The sequence below is a fragment of the Neomonachus schauinslandi genome, chromosome 9 (assembly GCF_002201575.2).
Source record: "Neomonachus schauinslandi chromosome 9, ASM220157v2, whole genome shotgun sequence".
Lineage (NCBI taxonomy): Eukaryota > Metazoa > Chordata > Mammalia > Carnivora > Phocidae > Neomonachus > Neomonachus schauinslandi.
In genome coordinates this window covers 57,247,195-57,265,037 of record NC_058411.1, presented here as the reverse complement: position 1 = coordinate 57,265,037, position 17,843 = coordinate 57,247,195, and the positions used below count along the sequence as shown (strand labels likewise).

At 38.9% G+C, this 17,843-nt stretch overlaps 2 pseudogenes; both read right to left on the bottom strand.

Moving 5' to 3' along the window:
- Nucleotides 1-541, bottom strand: LOC110590541 (annotated as a pseudogene).
- Nucleotides 542-6,631: 6,090 nt separating this feature from the next.
- Nucleotides 6,632-7,051, bottom strand: LOC110590542 (annotated as a pseudogene).
- Between the last annotated feature and the right edge of the window lie 10,792 nt (nucleotides 7,052-17,843).

The window sequence follows — 17,843 nt, the reverse complement described above, 5'->3', positions numbered from 1 at the left end:
TTACAATATAAAGTAGCAACTCTCAGTAACTTCTTTGAGTTTTGTCCTCTTCAGAAGCTGACTCAATTCACTTTGTCGCATTCTTGGAAGCCCGTGAAAATTATCCACAAGATCTGGAACTTCATCATTATCAGTCTCTTCAGTAGCAAGTGGTGCTTTTCCATCCCTAGATAGTTTAGACAGAACTTCCGCAGTCTCCTTGCGCTAGTCAGACTGTCTGCACCAAGCTGGGTTAAGATGCTCGGTAGCCTTTCTGTCAGCAGTTTTGTCTCAGCATGGCCTGTAATGGTCAAAGTATTGGTGGCCAGAGATGCCTGAACTTTAGGGTCACGAAAATGCATCACTGTTCTTTGGTTTGTAAACATAGTCACCTCTTCAATATGAGAGATAGTGTTTACCCCTAATATCCTTTAAGGAGAATTAAAGTTTCTTTTCTGTCATCTGCTGTAGCTGTTCTGTGAACCACCTTCTTTCTGCAAGCGGTTCCTTTTCTCCCAGTGCACACTTGTACCTGCAGTGTGGCAAGTTTCTCCTGGCTCATGATCCTTCCTTTCTCCTTGTTGGGGTGGAAATGGAGTTGTGCAGGGAACTAGGGTTGTTGCTCAGGGGGTCTTAGGCAGACTAGCTGGGATTACAGGCACACCTGTGGGGATGCCCCCAATTATGCTTTTCCAAATTTCCCCAAATAATACTTACGTATTTATTTTAATGAAAACTTTAATGAAAAATTACTTTTCAAGTAATTTTGATTGTGATTAAATTGACTTTATAATTTAGGAATAATCAACATCTTTAGACTATTGACTCTGTCTAAGCAGAAACTAGTGTCTCTCCATTTATTCTATCATGTATATTAGTAAAATTCTATAGTTTTCTTCATACAGGTTCTGCAGGTTTTTATTAAGTTTAGGCCCAGGGTTCGTGTGTGTGAATGAGTTCCTATTTTGAATAGGACTTTTCTTTCTTGCATTATATTTTCAATTAGTTGTTGTTTGTATATAGGAAATTTGGAGAAGTTTTTCCAGTTTGTAGGAAGCTCCTTTGCTTTCCTCTTGTTTACAGTGGAGACTTCTGTAACTCTATTTTCCCCCCATCCAGTGGTTGACTGAATCATAGTTAAAGAGACCAAGTAAGGCACTTCATCAGGAAGACAAGAAAATTTTTTTTAATTTTAATTTTTATTTATTTTTAACTTTTCTTTTCTTTTTAAGTTTTATTTAATTAAATAATCTCTACACCTAACGGGGGCTTCAACTCACTACCCCAAGATCAAGAGTCTCATGCTCCGACTGAGCCAGCCAAGCGCCCCAAGAAAATTTCTTTTTGTTATATGTTGGACCTATAACATGTTTAACTGATGTGAATAATAAGTCTTAATTAATTAATACCTAATTTTCCCCCTATGCCTGTTACCAGCAATGCTCTGTTGAGCCTCCCACTGGTATCAGGCTTTCTTAACAATTTGGTCCAATTCTGTACCTTTAAAAAAAGCCTTTGTTGTAAAATTGAGGGACAAAAAGAGTTGAAAAGACTTCTCTGACTACATTTTGTTTTATAGTTTTGACTTTGGAACCATGTGAACAGTTCATATAATTAAAAATCTTGACTCAAAAAGGAAAAAAAAATCCCTAAAAATCTGAAACAAATAGATACAAATGAGCCTTGGAGTATATCAGATTGATGGTATAACCGCAGAAAAAATATTTCAAATGACTTTAAAACTCAATCAGTTGATGTACCTTCCTGGCGGGATATATCTTAAGAAGTACAAAGAACCACAATGAAATATTCAGCTGTAATTGGTAGTTCTAATTGTTAGTAGTAATATTAGTATTGTTGCTTTGAAGCTACTTTATGAACTATATATATGTATATATTATATGCATAAACAAGTAATTATGTTAATGTAAAAAAAATAAAGATTTTCAGTGTAATAAAAAATACAAAAATATAAAATATAAATAAAAATATAAAATCAAAGAATTTAAAAATCAGATAATTTAAGGAAAAACGCTACAATATTTCATTTGAATTAGAAATAACCGTATGAATTCGTGATTCAGTTTTCTTTCTAAAATTCACATATTTCCTAACTTTGTCTACTGAGAGGGCATAGAAATAAAGACAGTCCAATAATGGTGAGCATCCCAGTGCCAATTGCAGTCTCTAAATGCTATTTTCCAACAAAAAGAAGCAGGGATCCTTGAAGAAATGGCTGACTGTAAATCTGGAGCAGGAAATGTACAAGCTGAGTTGAGACACCTTGTCATGACAGAAAGAAGGGATGCTAAGAGGCACTTTTAGAGGTTTCTGGAACAACTCATTCTGAGAATTGATGAATAAAGGACAAGAATTATTTGCCCTGCCTTTTCTAAAAGAGGAGGAGGGAGAGGAAACTATTATATACTCTAAAGAACTTACGAGATAAATATCAACCAAATGTGGATCTTTTTGAATCTTGTTCAAACAAACCAACTATAAAAGGGTTTTTTTGTTTTGTTTTGTTTTGTTTTTTAATTGCAACAACTGGGAAAAATTATACATAGTTTAGGTGTTAGAACATGTTAAGGAATGTGTGTTAAAGGGTTAAATTTGTTAAATGTGATGATGCTTCGGTAGTTATGTTTTTTTTTTTTTTTTTTTTTTTAAAGATTTTATTTATTTATTTGAGAGAGAGAATGAGATAGAGAGAGCATGAGAGTGGGGAGGGTCAGGGGGAGAAGCAGACTCCCCGCCGAGCAGGGAGCCCGATGTGGGACTCGATCCCGGGACTCCAGGATCATGACCTGAGCCAAAGGCAGTCGCTTAACCGACTGAGCCACCCAGGCACCCTCGGTAGTTATGTTTTTATCTGTTACTATTACTGGAGTTATTTATGGGTGAGATTACATGACATCTGGGATTTACTTTAATATCTAGCCCTCCCAAAACATAGTGTGAGTGGGGGAAAGAGGTGATGTAAGATTGCAAAAAGCTGGTCATGTTTGAAGCTAAATGATGACTACAGGAAACTTCTATACATGAGTTCATGTGCTTTTGTGTTAGTTTCAAAATTTTCATAATAAAAATTTAGGAGAGATGTCCTTACTCAGCCAAATGGCTCATCTTTCTGGGCTACCTTCTCCGCGATCTATTAACAGATGCCAGCAGAGGTGTCTCAGGAGACTTTATCCTCCTTATAAACTCTCTAGCCACCCTAATAAACGTGTGACCTAAATAAAAACAGTGTGCTGCTTCTACAAACGTAATTTCAAGACAAATCCCCCATCTTCTTCTTCCAACCAGAGTGCCATTTCCTGTATGAAATTTCTAGAGCTGCCCTTATCAAATATGTTCTGAAAGAGTGTCTTGTCCTTTCTGTCGTCTGCTTATGCCTCCAGCACACATCCCTTCCAGCTGGAGGGACATTAATAGGATCTTTCTGAATTTCTTTCACTTGTTACCTGAAATAGTTAACTGGGCCAATAAAATAGGGATTTATTGTTAGCTCCTGACATCCTTTTAAAATTTTGATGTAAAACATCTTTTATGGATCTACTATTACTTGGAGCTTGTAATATGAGATGAGCTTTTAAAAAATATCAAAATAAATGACATTTTCCTCTCTTTACTCATTTGGATGTCTATCAAGAAAGAAGTGTGCTTTACAGGAGTTCACTTATATGCTTTTTTTTTCTCTGAAAAATTTGTTTTTCAGCGACACTGTACAAATGATGGTTTTATAGGCTTTTAACTTACATTTATCAAAGGTTTTGTTTTTTGTTTTTTTGTGGGGTTTTGGACCACAAAAAACACTAGGATGGGTGATGAATGAAATGATTCTCATTTTTATAATAATAATCTCAATATTAAATAAGCACTCAAGTTCATCCTCTGCTTTTTGGATTATGTGATGGTTAATTTTATGTGTCAACTTGACTGAACCACAAGTGCCCAGATATTTGGTCAGATATTATTCTGGGTGTGTCTGTGAGGGTGTTTTTGGATGAGATTTAACATTTGAATTGGTGGACTGAGTAGAACAGATTGCCCTCCCTAATGTGAGTGGCCCTCATCCAATCAGTTGATGGCCTGAATAGAACATAAAGGCTGCGCCTCCTGCCTGAGTGCTCTGAACTGGGACATAGAGTTTTTTTTCAGCTTTTGGACTTGAACTGAATGGCTCTTAGTTCTGTGCTTGCTGGTTTGGGGACTGAAACTTACCCTATTGGGTCTCCTGGATCTCAAACCTACAAACTTGGACTGGAACTATACCATTGGCTCTTTTGGATTTCCAGCTTGCCATCTGCCCATCTTGGGACTTTTCATCCAATTCTTTATAATCTCTGTGTGTGTGTGTGTGTGTGTGTGTGTGTCAAAAAACAAAGAACAGTGTGTATATATATACACACATTCCATTGGTTCTATTTCTGTGGAAAACCCTAAGGATGATTAACCACTCTGTTGATATCCCTTTGCTTGCTGGGCTGGGGAGCTTAAGGGAACACCACCATATCCATCACAAATTTCTTTATGATTTCAGATTGTTTTCCTCGGTGTATTTTTCTTGTTTCTGCAGGCTTGAATTTTAACTTCTGACTCATATTTTCAATTGAAAATTAAAATTAAAAATTAGTACACATTAAAAAAATAGTCAAATGAGAGTGGAGGCCAGGACAGTAAAAAATGCTCCCTTGAGGGGTGACTGGCTGGCTCTGGTAGAGCATGAGACTCTTGGTCTTGGGGTTGTGAGTTTGAGCTCCACATACTTAAAAATAAAATCTTTAAAAAAAGATGCTTACCTGAGCACGTGTGTGGCTCAGTCAGTTAAGCGTCTGCCTTCAGCTCAGGTCATGATCCCAGGGTCCTGGGATGGAGCCCTGTATCGGGCTCCCTGCACAGCGGGAAGCCTGCTTTTCCCTCTCCTTCTGCTGTTCCCCTGCTTCTGCTGTTCCCCCTGCTTGTGCTCTCTCTCTTTCTTTCTCTCTCTGTCAAATAAATAAATAAAAGCTTATTTTTATTTTTTTTATTATATATTTAAAAGATTCTTATTTATTTATTTGACAGAGGGAGAGAGAGAGCACACAAGCAGGGCAAGCAGCAGGCAGAGGAGTCCGAGATCATGACCCAAGCCGAAGGCAGAGGCTTAACCAACTGAGCCACTCAGACGCCCCTCACCTGTTTCTTTTTATCTTTAATGTTGCCACTAGAACATTACAAATGTGGCTCACTGTTTATTTCTATAGGACAATGATGATTTAGAACATTATTTCTGGATCATTCTGTATGTTGGACCCATGCAAAATTAATTTTTGAGAAGTCTTGGACTATCCTCAAGCCCTCCTTTGGATTACTTTCAAGGTAGGGCTGGGAGGTGACTTTCTATTTAGTCGTTAGACCTCTTGAACTCCTTATCTTTCATAAAACAATATCAGGCTCATCTCTGCTGAATTAAAGCATATGATTCAGCATCATCAGGCAAGATAGAACAGTCACATTTTATATATTGTCAGGGAACATGACCTCATACAGTTGTTCGGTACTTACCATTTGAACAAAATCACATTTTAGTGCTTGTTTAAACAAGTCATGTTATTGCTGAAATTACAGAAGCACAGATAAACGTTACACATCTTTGTATAGGCCTAGTTCAGGACTAACAATAAATGTTTATACATACTACAGGGTTTCTTGTGGTAGAAACTAGCTAGCCAGACACTATCTAGACATCAAGTATTTCTTCCTCCTGGGTGCATATATCTTAGCTTTCCTTGGAGTTAGCGTGTAGCCATGTGATTAGATACTTTCCAGTGGTAGTGGGCAAAGGAGATATACTTCCAGGCCTGGCCATAAAAGCCCACGCATTATTATTCACACATTCTCTATCCCTTCTATGTTAACCTCAGAGGCCACAGGTTCAAGATGGCAAAATCATGAAATGGAAGGATTCTGGATCCTTGAGGCGCCACCTGGAAGAAAGCCACCATGTGAAGTTGCATGACTGACTTTGTGAGTAAGAAAGAAGCCGTTGCTTTTTTAAGTGAAAGATTTTTGCGGTTTGTTACCACAGCATATCTTAGCTTACCCTAACTAATATAGTTCTATTTAATATTGACTTTTTAGGGGTTAATATTGGAAATCACATGGGTAAGTTGATTTCCAATTACACATAATTTGCAAAGTACATATGCCCATCAACCGGCAGGAGAACAGCTCTTGAAATATAACTCATGCAAAAATGTGGAAATGCTCCATGTGTCCTTGGAGGCTGATGTGACAATTCATAAAGTCATATCAGAAGAGGATGATAAATTTTGTGAAGTTATAGTTTAGTGATCTACTGGAAGATAGGTACTTATAAATTTCAAACAAAGACAGTACAGGTGGCACTTCTTTTGTTTCTATTCATGATTTCAGGGTTTTAGTATTTCCCCAAATAAAAAGTACTTCTGTTCCTAGATTCTTCTGGGTAGCCCCATTATTTAAGTATTTCTAGATATTTTGGCAGCTCAAAGAATAAAGGCAAAGCACCTCTACCCTTTTGATTTATTTGATGTTATTGTTTTACATATTTATTTTGTAATCAATAAGAATTTTATTTTATTTCATTATTTTTTTTAAGAGAAGTCTGTGCCTTTATTGGCTGAACAGGCTACATGAGAATGAAGCGGAGTGGGTGGCAGGGGATGCTCAGCCTGCAGTGCTTCACAAGCCTGTAGGTGGTGAAGAACTGGCCCAGGTGTGTCCAATCATCTCGGGCTTGATTTCCATCTGGTTGAAGGTCTTGCCCTTGTAGACACCCACCAGGCTGCCCACCCTCTTGGGCATGATGATCATGTCCCGCAGGTGCTCCTTAACCACCTCGCGCTATGCCTTGTGGGGAGCTTCCTTCTTGGCCTTCTGCAGGCGCTCCAGCAGTGAGTGTGGCTTCCTCCACAAACCGCGGTTCAGCCTGCGCTGCTGCTGGGCGCTGTACCGCTGCCTTAGGGGCTCCTGGACTGTCCAGCAGCTGGTCGAGGTCTGCGCCGCAGTAGCTGAACTTGCGCTTCTTCTGCTCCACTTCCACCATCTTGTCAGCTCTTGGAAAAGGGAATAGGAATTTTAAGTATAGATCAAAACCAACATTATTACTGAAGCTTTTAAAGTTTATTTAGTATTTATACTTGTAACAAGCCAATGAGGCCATTCTTTTACTTTTAAACAAACACATGAACCCCCCCTTTTTTTTTAAAGATTTATTTATTTGAGAGAGAGCATGCATGCACAAGTGGGGGGAAGGGCAGAGGGAGAGAATCTTCAAGAGGACTCCTGCTGAGCTGGGGGCCAGACCTGGGGCTCTATCCCAGGACCCATGAGATCTTGACCTGAGCTGAAACCAGGAGTCGGATGCTTAACTGACTGAGCCACTCCAGTGCCCCACAAAAACCCTTTTCTATATTTTTATCACCCAACTATAGTGGGAAATGACATTTGATTTAGAATCCTAGATTGATGTCAAGTATAGCAGCACTTCACAAAGCCAAAGTTGTACTTTTTTGAAGGGGGAAATGGGGTGCGGATAAGAGGAGGAAGAAAAGACCATGAAGAATGATAAACAGAAGACATTTGTAGAGTGATTACTTTTCCCAGAGTTCAGAAGGATATCTCCGTACTTTGTCCTGTCCAGCTGAGTCACAGAATCATACACCTCATAGCTATACTAGTGACAACGTCATTGTCTCCTGTAGTGTTGTTTCTAATAATGCACATGCTTTAAAGTTCAAGAGGACTAATCACAAGGGACTTTAATGCTGAAAGATGCAAAATGTCTGCACTGAGGGCTGTGGGAATGAGATATTTAAGATGGCATAGGTATGATATCTTGAAAATATTAGAAGTTATAACAGAGTCAAGGGTGCCTGGGTGGCTGTCTGTTAAGTGTCTAACTTCAGCTCAGGTAATGATCCCGGGTCCTGGGATCTGGGATTGAGCCCCTCGTCATGCTCTCTGCTCAGCAGGGAGTCTAATTCTCCCTGTCTTTCTCCCTCTGTGCACACTGTCTCTCTCAAATAAATAAATAAAAATTAAAAAAAAAAAGTTTCTTATAACAGAGTCAGGCTTAGTCATAGTATACAATGGTTATAATGTGAATTTTTACTTCTGTGGTTATTTGCAGGAAACTTAATTCCCAACCAAATTTCTCTTGCCCCTAAGATTACTTCCAAGATGGTTCTTTTTGCCACAGTTTACATATGTGCTGAGAAATATAAATTCATTTTAATATAAGTTTAAGAAACATGCTACTTTTTTAAAAGATTTATTTTTGAGAGAGAGAGCGAGAGAGCACGCACATGAATGTGGGGGGGGGCAGAGAGAGAGAATCTTCAAGCAGACTCCCCGCTGAGCACCCAGTATGAGGTAGGTCTGGATCCCGTGACCCTGCTTAACTGACTGAGCCACCCAGGTGCCCCAAGAAACATGCTATTTGAAAAGTATTGGCAGGTATTTTCTGGAATCTCATAATATGTTCCAAATCCAAATATCAATTACTCACTTATTTTCATCGTTAATGAGGTTAACTAAGTTGGTATCCGATGTCCCTTCAGTTAGAGAATACTGCTTAGTCCAGAGGGTAACTTTTGTAAAAAAAAAAAAAAAGAAGAAGAAAGAAAAGAAAAGAAAAAAAATTACTGATAACAGTAAAGTTAATACAATAGTGGAGACTTTTTTGGAATTTCCTTAAGTGATGTCAAGATCGGCAGTGTTGAAGTGAGCAAGGACATGGTTAACATGCTTTAAAATTTATAACTAGAGGGACACCTGAGTGGCTCAGTAGGTTAGGTCAAGTGTTGGACTCTTGATTTTGGCTCAGGTCATGATCTCCGAGCAGTCTTCGTGGTTTCTCTTTCTCTCTCTCTGCCCTTCCCCCACCCTGCACTCTCTCTCACTCTCTCTCTAAAATAAATAAATAAGTCTTTGAGAAAAATTTATAACTAGAAAGGGAATTTGTCATTCCTAAACCAACCATAATACTAACAATATTCAGACAGTTCCAGAAACTTCCAAAATAATGTGGCTTGTGAAGATAAATTCCCAACATCTTTTTCATCACATTGTGGGAGACAAAGAAATAAACAAAACATAGTCCCACATGACCCAGGAAAAAAATCATAAGTTGTCAGCTTAGACTCACTGGCTGGGATGACATCATGCCACATTTTCTGGGGTCTCAACTAGCAACCTTGCCCCACAAAAACTTTGTAAGTCAATAAAAATCTTATTAATTTGATGTCAAAATATTTTTTGGTGGAGAAAACATATACTTAAGATGGTTGTTGTGTGAAATCTTATTGTAATGAAAAATGTATACTTACATACATCATAAATGGGAGTGTTTAAAAATACTGTGTCCTGAGGAAATGTAAAATAAACTCCTGAGGTGATAATAATACAAAATGTCTGGGACCTTTGTTATATGGTTGCCTTCTATGAAGCTATGGTGAGCTCAAGTCATATTTACTCCTGAGGCTAAAAGGCTGGTATATTTAGTAGTATTATTAGAGTGAATTTAGTGGATTAATTCTGGTTTGTGGACAAAGCCTTGGAAAAGACCTTCTCAGATGGTTTCTTAATGTCTTCATCATTAACAGTGCATTGTTAATAGAATTTGCTGAATTAAAATGGTACCATATGCATTTTCCTGAGGTTAGTCAGATTGTATACTTTTGTTGTTTTTTAAACTAAATAGTAGGCTTGTGTGTGGTGACTCATTGATTGTTATCCTGTAGATACAGGCTTAGGAGAAGAAAAAACATGTCTGCTTGAACTATGGATCCTGCTGGATCCATTCCATCTCTAATCCTTTCTGCTCTGTGAGGCTGCCTATGGAGGAGAGGCCAGTATTCACAGCCCAGAGCACCTACCTCACCTCATTCAGCCCTTATTAAACCTGCAGAGACTGAGGTCTCTGCTTTTTTCCCTTCCCAACCTTCCAGTTATTTCTCTCTTCCTTTCTCACTGCCACCTTCTGCCACCACTTCATTAGGAGTAAAGCTTATTTGGAGGAGAGTTATGTAAAAAGAGACAAAATTGCCTGGCAGTGTACTGGGACAAGAATGGGTCATGGAAATTATTTATTTGAGAAACAACATTTTAAAAACTAGTTATTATGTTTCCAAGTGTATTTTAATTAAATTTGATGAGTGTTGTAATTGATTTTTATTTTGCATTTCTTTTTGCACACTCACTGTCATATTTGTGTGATTTATCTAATCCTTGTGATTTATCTAATGAAAAAAGTCACAAAAGATCCATTTATTTGTTTAAACACCTTCAACTTTGAACTGGTAGAAAGGCTCAAAGGTAACCTTTATTGGAATTTTGTCTTCCAACAGTGAAAAGATATATTTATTTTGCTTTCAGTAATCTTATATATTAAGTATCTTTCTATTCTGCTAAAGAATTAATAAACCTCATGAAGAGAATTGGCAAAATTAAGAGTTCTCCACATAATTCAGATAAAATAAGCTTTTGGCTTAAATGTTAACTTTAAAATGACTTTGAACTGTTCTCTATGGTAGAATGGTAATGGATACATGATTATGCATTTGTCAAAACCCATAGAACTCTATGCTACAAAGAGATAATTTTACTATATGCAAATTTTAAAAAATCAACTTGAGGGCGCCTGGGTAGCTCAGTCGGCTAAGTGTCTGTCTTCGGCTCAGGTCACGATCCCAGGGACCTGGGATCAAGTCCCACATTGGGCTCCCCACTCAGTGGGAAGTCTGCTTCTCCCTCTCCCTCTGCTCCTCCCCCCCTTGTTCTCCCATTCTTTCTCACAAATAAATAAAATCCTTAAAAAAAAAAATCAGGGCGCCTGGGTGGCTCAGTTGGTTAAGCGACTGCCTTCGGCTCAGGTCATGATCCTGGAGTCCCGGGATCGAGTCCCGCATCGGGCTCCCTGCTCGGCGAGGAGCCTGCTTCTCCCTCTGACTCTTCCCCCTCTCATGTACTCTCTCTCTCTCTCATTCTCGCTCTCTCAAATAAATAATCTTTAAAAAAAAAATCAACTTGAATGGCAAGGGAACCCAAGATGGAATGTAGGCTATGGCAAATAAATCTAGCTGTATTATATATGAATGACATAACCACACTGAAGGGGATGGGGAGGAAAGGAGCTGACCTAAATAGCTTTGTAAAAAAGTGTTTTGATTAGCTACTGTAAGGCTAAAGACAAAAAGTGTTACTCATAAATATTTAAGTCTGATTGGTAAATTTGTTTATCACAGGGTCTGTGTTATCAATTTTGAAACTATTTTACATGTATGCTAGGGTTGAACAAATAAGTAAATATAGATAATGAGCCAGTTTTCTTACTGTTGGACAACTTACTGTTGAGTTCTTTGATAGTCCTCCCTCCAGGAGATGGAATTAGATTCCCCTTTCTTTTTTTTTTTTTAAAGATTTTATTTATTTGACAGAGAGAGACAGCGAGAGAGGGAACACAAGCAGGGGGAGTGGAAGAGGGAGAAGCAGGCTTCCCGCCGAGCAGGGAGCCTGATGCGGGGCTCGATCCCAGGACTCTGGGATCATGACCTGAGCCGAAGGCAGACGCTTAATGACTGAGCCACCCAGGCGCCCCTAGATTCCCCTTTCTTGAAAGTGGGCTGTACTTAGTAACTCCCATCAAGTGAACAGAATACGAAAGAGGAAAAACAGTTACTTTACATTGGAGACACCTGGCGAACCTTAACCAAGTAATCAAGATTAATAGTACCAATAATTAGATATATTGATATCATGTACACCCACTGATAGGCTGTGATGAGAAGGGTACACCACTCTGATATTCTTCCCATAAACTCTATAGCTTCAGTCTAATCATGAGGAAGCATCAGATAAATCCAAATTGAGGGACATTAAAAAGTGTCAATATATGAAAAGCAAGGAAAGAATAAGAGACTGTCACAGAAGATTGTCCTAGAAGATTGAGGGGAAATGACAACTAAATACAATGTAGTATCCTGGATTTGATCTAGGAACAGAAAAAGGACATTAGTTGGAGAACTAGGGAAATCATAATAAAGTCTGTAATTTATTAATGTATTGTAGTAATGTTAATTTATTATGTTTGATCATTGTACTATGCTTATATAAGGCTATATAAGGTGTTAACATGGGGGGAGCCTGGGTCAAGGGTATACAGGAACTCTATATTTACAACTTTTCTGAAGATCTAAAATTGTTTCAAAATAAGTAAGCCTTTTTTTTATTATCATGTTATGTTAATCACCATACATTACATCATTAATTTTTGATGAAGTGTTCCATGAGGGATGGGGTGGCTATGTAAGCCTTTTTTTAAAGATTTTATTTATTTATTTGAGAGAGAGAACAGCACAAGCAGGCAGAACGGCAGAGGGAGATGGAAAAGCAGACTCCCCGCAGAGCAGAGAACCCTATGTGGGACTTGATCCCAGGACCCTGGGATCATGACCTGAGCTGAAGGCAGACATTTAACTGACTGAGCCACCCAGGCGCCCCTAAGTAAGCCTTTTGAAAACAGGCTTGTGAGTAATTTCTCAAAACCATCAAATTTTAATTTTTTTCTGAAAATAAGTTGCATTGCTTTACTTTCATTTACTTCACATGTCCTAAACCAAACTCATGATCTTCCTCCACCTCTCTTCCAAACCTGCTCCTCTCCTGTGCTCCTGTGTCAGTAAATGGAGCCACCACATTCTCTCTCAATTGTCCAACTAGGAAACAGAATCATCCTTGACATTTCCTTCTCCCTTGCTTCACAAAAAATTAATCACCAATACCTAATCACAAATCCTGAATATCTCCTTTATATTCTAGAAATGAGTTGTCTTGTTTGTCTTCTCCTGTAGATTATAACCTCCATGGGGGCAAGGACGTTCTCTGTCTGCTTTATTCCCCCATGTGTTCCACATGCCTCACACAGTATCTGGTACATAGCAAACACTCAAAAGCTATTGTTAAAGAAAAGAATGAATGCACATTTTATTGTATGTTACTATTTAATGGTATTTTCACATCCCAATCCCTTCTATCCAAGATAGTGGGATGCATCCCTGTATCTCCTTTATTTATTTGTTTTTAATCTGTGGTCATCAAGTTTTAGAAATCAAGTGTGGTCTCATTAACAAGTTTCACCACGTCCAATTTGATGTTCTGACTGCAGTAGTCAGTGATATTTCAGAGAATCATGTGATAGCTGAGCTGGAAGGACTTTTAGAGGTCCTTTAGAACAAGTTTCTCGTTCTATGAGCAAAGACTTTGAAGCTCCAAGGCGCTAAGTATTTTGCCATATCCTAGCATGAGTCCATTGACAGAGGGCATTTTTTCCTATGTCCCAGGGAACCTGGAAGAAAGAGGAGAGAATGAAACAAAACGAGAATGATAGTAGTAGATCCATTATTCTATACATCTTTGAAAGAAGTAGATAAATAAGCAAAAATAACTTATCTATTCATTTCCATGCAGAAATTTTATTCTATATACTCTTTTAAAAATTTACTTATTTGGGGGAGGTATAAAAATTAAGTTACTGATATTTTTGTGAGTTAATTTTTTTCTTAAAGAAGCTTGAGAGTATGAGGTACTTAGGGACATGGACACCAAACGAAGTAAGAAGGAAAGGTATATAAATGGGGACAGGATGGTGGCAGACAGTGAAGGAAGATGATTTTGGAAGGGATGGCATAAGAGTACATAAAATTAACCCATATTGGTTCTTAAAAGACATTAAGCTATTGATGACTAGGAATTAATTGGAATACTAAATACATCTGTACTATTATTGCTCATTAACTTATTCATATAGCAACCTGTCAAAGCATTACCTACAGTGTTTGGGAATCCAAAGGTTTTCCAAAACTTTGCTTGCTGGAGGTTAACACTGCTGCTACTAATACCAATGCAAAGATCAAGATATAGTTGAGATCCAATTCCTTTTGTCGAATTTTTTAAAGGAAAATTTAATCAAAAGGATTACCTGACTTTCTTTTTGAAATGAGAGAAAGAGAGCAATTGAGCAGCACAGCTGAAGATAAAATTTCATTTAGTCACGGGGCATAAATAATCTTGCTCTTGAAAGTAAATCAGTTCGGGGCGCCTGGGTGGCTCAGATGGTTAAGCGTCTGCCTTCAGCTCAGGTCATGATCCCAGCGTCCTGGGATCGAGCCCCGCATCGAGCCCCGCATCGAGCCCCGCATCGGCCTCCCTGCTCAGAGGGGAGCCTGCTTCTCCCTCTCCCTCTGCCTTTCTCTCTGCTCATGCTCTCTCTCTCTCTCTGTATCTCTGTGTCTCAAATGAATAAAATCTTAAAAAACAAAAAAGAAAGTAAATCATTTATTCATTCATGCATGTATTTTTCGTTCATTCAGAAAAGTTATTGAGTCATCTATTTATCAAGTGATTTAACCTAAGATACTAGAAGAATAAGTAGAAGTTAGCAAAGCAAAAAAAAAAGTGGAGTTATATGATAAAAACACAAATAATGTTACTCTCTTCCTTAAAACCTCCTATGGCTTCCCACTGCACTTAGGATATAACTTACACTTATTTCCACAGCCCAAAGTCCCTGCATGGTTGGACCTCTGTCTCCTACCTCATCTCCTACCACTCTCCACCTGCCTTTCTGTTTCTTGATTGTATATGCCAACTTATTTTCCACCTTAAAGCCTTGTCTCTTACATACTGGAATGCATCTGCTATGCCTCCTTCATTTTTTTTCTTTAAGTCTTTGGTAATCAAGCTTCAGACAATGAAGTATGACCTCCTTCTTAATTCTTCCCTCTGCACAGAATGTTCTGCTTTCCTATTCGCCTATCTTAAGTCAAATGTCACTCACCAGAGATGACTTCCCTGACAACTTTATCTAAGTAGACACTTTTCTCCATAATAACTTATCACTACCTGCAGTTATCTTGTTCATTTATTTGTTTGCTTGTTCTTGTCTGTCTTCCTTCATTAGCATGCAAGGTTCATGAGAGCAAGGACTTTGTCCTGTTCACTCCTATATCTCCAATCTCTAGAAGAGTGTCTGACACTTTCTGGGCATTCAATAAATAATACCTATCTACCCTGAAGGATGAGATTTGTATGTGAAATATTAAGCTCACTGGTACAAAATTGGTGCTCAACAAACATTAAATTCCTTTCCTATGCATAGATGAGACTAATCAATTCAATCCCCTGCTCAGCAAATATCTCACATGTATCATCTTGGATGTCAAGGATGTTGTGTACTATTATTCAAAAACAGATAGTAAAGGAATAATGAGCATGTATGGGATATTCTCTTTTTGCTTCTACCAATCCACTCCTCAGTCCCCTGCTCCAAAGGGGTTCCCTTATTCTCTGGCATCTGGCTGGGTTTGGTCAATAGAAGTTACTGCTGGGAGTTCAGAAAGTAGAAGAGTGAGGTTTTCCTGACTGAGTTCCTGTTGGGCAGACCTCTTCTATAGTTCTCTCCAGGTAGTGCTCATTGTACCTTCTTGCCTGGGGACATTACATCCCTTGTTGGTTTCCCTGAACCCTCTCTACACTGTTGCAAATAGTCCCTCCTGAAAATTTCCTCAATCACAGAGTAGTGTCATCCCTCAAAATGGAACACTCATCTGTTTCCTGTTAGAACTCTAATACAGACAGAATAAGAAAAAGCGGACAGATTTAAAACATGCCTTCAGATTTTTTTTTTTTTAAGATTTTATTTATTTATTTGACAGAGTGAGACACAGCGAGAGAGGGAATACAAGCAGGGGGAGTGGGAGAGGGAGAAACAGGCTTCCCGCGGAGCAGGGAGCCCGATGCGGGGCTCCATCCCAGGACCCTGGGATCATGACCCGAGCTGAAGGCAGACACCCAACGACTGAGCCACCCAGGCGCCCCTAAAACATGGCCTTCAGCAGCACAAAAGCAACAAAAGTAAAAGGAGCCATGGAGTGACACACACAAAACAATGTGTGTGTTCTGCCATCTCCCTGTTTAGTGTCTTTGGATCACTAGTGTCTGAGGTTGGGTCCTCTAGAAGTAGATGATGAGAAGATTTTGGGGTTCAATGGATCACCACTTGTGAAAGGAAGAGGGAGAAAGCAGGATTAGGCAAAGGGCAAAGTCAAACCACAGTGCAGGATCTACAAAGCTTCAGTAAACCCAATAGGGAGCTTTGGAGTGAGGAATGCCTGTCAGTGTCCCACAGAAGGTTCAAATGACCCCACCTTTGTAGTCCCTTGTCATTGATCCACTAGATCACACAGGAAGGGGTGTCTGCCAGAGGCTAACCTGCCACCTGTACTCCCTGCAGCTGAACAGAAGGTCTTACCTTAAAGAGGGAATATGGGGGGCCATCTCTATGTCTTCCACACCAGTTTGAATCTTAATCGTTCTTGGGCCTTATTTCTCACTGTCTACCATGGGAACTGTTTTCAAAGGCTTTGTTCTAGTTCCCTTCCCTAGTAAAAACCACCCCAGCTTAATTAGTTCAGCTTCTCCCATGTACTTCTGATCAAATTTCTCTATCTAATAAATTTCCAGAGTGACAGGTAGCTAGGTGAAAGAAATATGTTCCTACTTTAGGAAATCTGATGTACTAAGAGACAAGATAGTACTATATAGTATCAGAAATAATACCATCAAGCAGTAGAAGTATAGCATTCATGATTATGTCTTCATATTGTCATGGAAAGGGTTGCTCTGTGACATTATCTCTAAGATACTGAACATGTGTGGCTTTGATGATTCATTCTTTAGCTTTATGCAGGAAGTACTCTTACTTCTTGTATATACAGTTTCTGAAGAATGCCATAGTTCTTCCAAATCAGTATTCCTGACTGTTACCATTAAATCTTCCTCAGCAGCAGTATATTTTAATATTGACACAACAGTTGACCTGCAAAATGCATCAGCAATTAGATAATATCTAATTAGCTTAATAGGGCTGTCTTTATAGTGAAATTGATGCTTTGATTTCTTTAAACCAAATGCTCTTACCCCTTTCACATACCACCTCTTCACCTGGGTCTATTAGAGAAGGTTAACATTATACTATCCCATTTCAGATATCTTGTTAAATTATATTTAAGTGATGATCTGAAAATAAAGTGAAATAATCTGAGTGCATTAAGTAACAAGAAAGTGGGAACATTTCTAGTAGAAGAAAATCTCCAGGCTGGTATCTTAGGCAAAAATTTTTCTCCTGTTTTTTCTTTAATTTAGGTTTTATTTATTTATTTTTGTGAGAGAGAGGGAGAGAGAGCGATCACACAAGTGGGGGGGGGGTGGCACAGAGGGAGAAGCAGACTTCCCCACTGAGCAGGGAGCCTGATGCAGAACTTGATTCCAGGACCCCAGGACCATGACCTGGGTCGAAGGCAGACAGACGCTTAACAGACTGAGCCACCCAAGGGCCCTCTCCTATTTTTCTTGACTCAAATTTCCTTAAGTCCAATCAATAGACAGATTTAAATTTAGCTGTGTTCTTAACTTAAAACAAAATTGGGGCACCTGGCTGGCTCAGTTGGTAGAGCATGCGAGTCTTGATGTTGGGATTGTGAGTTTGAGTCCCACGTTGGGTGTAGAGATTGCTTAAAAAAAGAAATCTTAAAAAAAAAAACAAAATTCAGGCACCTGGGTGGCTCAGTTGGTTGGGTGACTGCCTTCGGCTCAGGTCATGATCCTGGAGTCCCGGGATCGAGTCCCGCGTCGGGCTCCCTGCTCGGCGGGGAGTCTGCTTCTCCCTCTGACCTCCCCTCTCTCATGCTCTCTCTCTCTCTCTCAAATAAATAAATAAAATCTTTAAAAAAAAATTCAAATAATTAGTTCAGAATTTAACTGTAATGTCTTTAATATTGAAT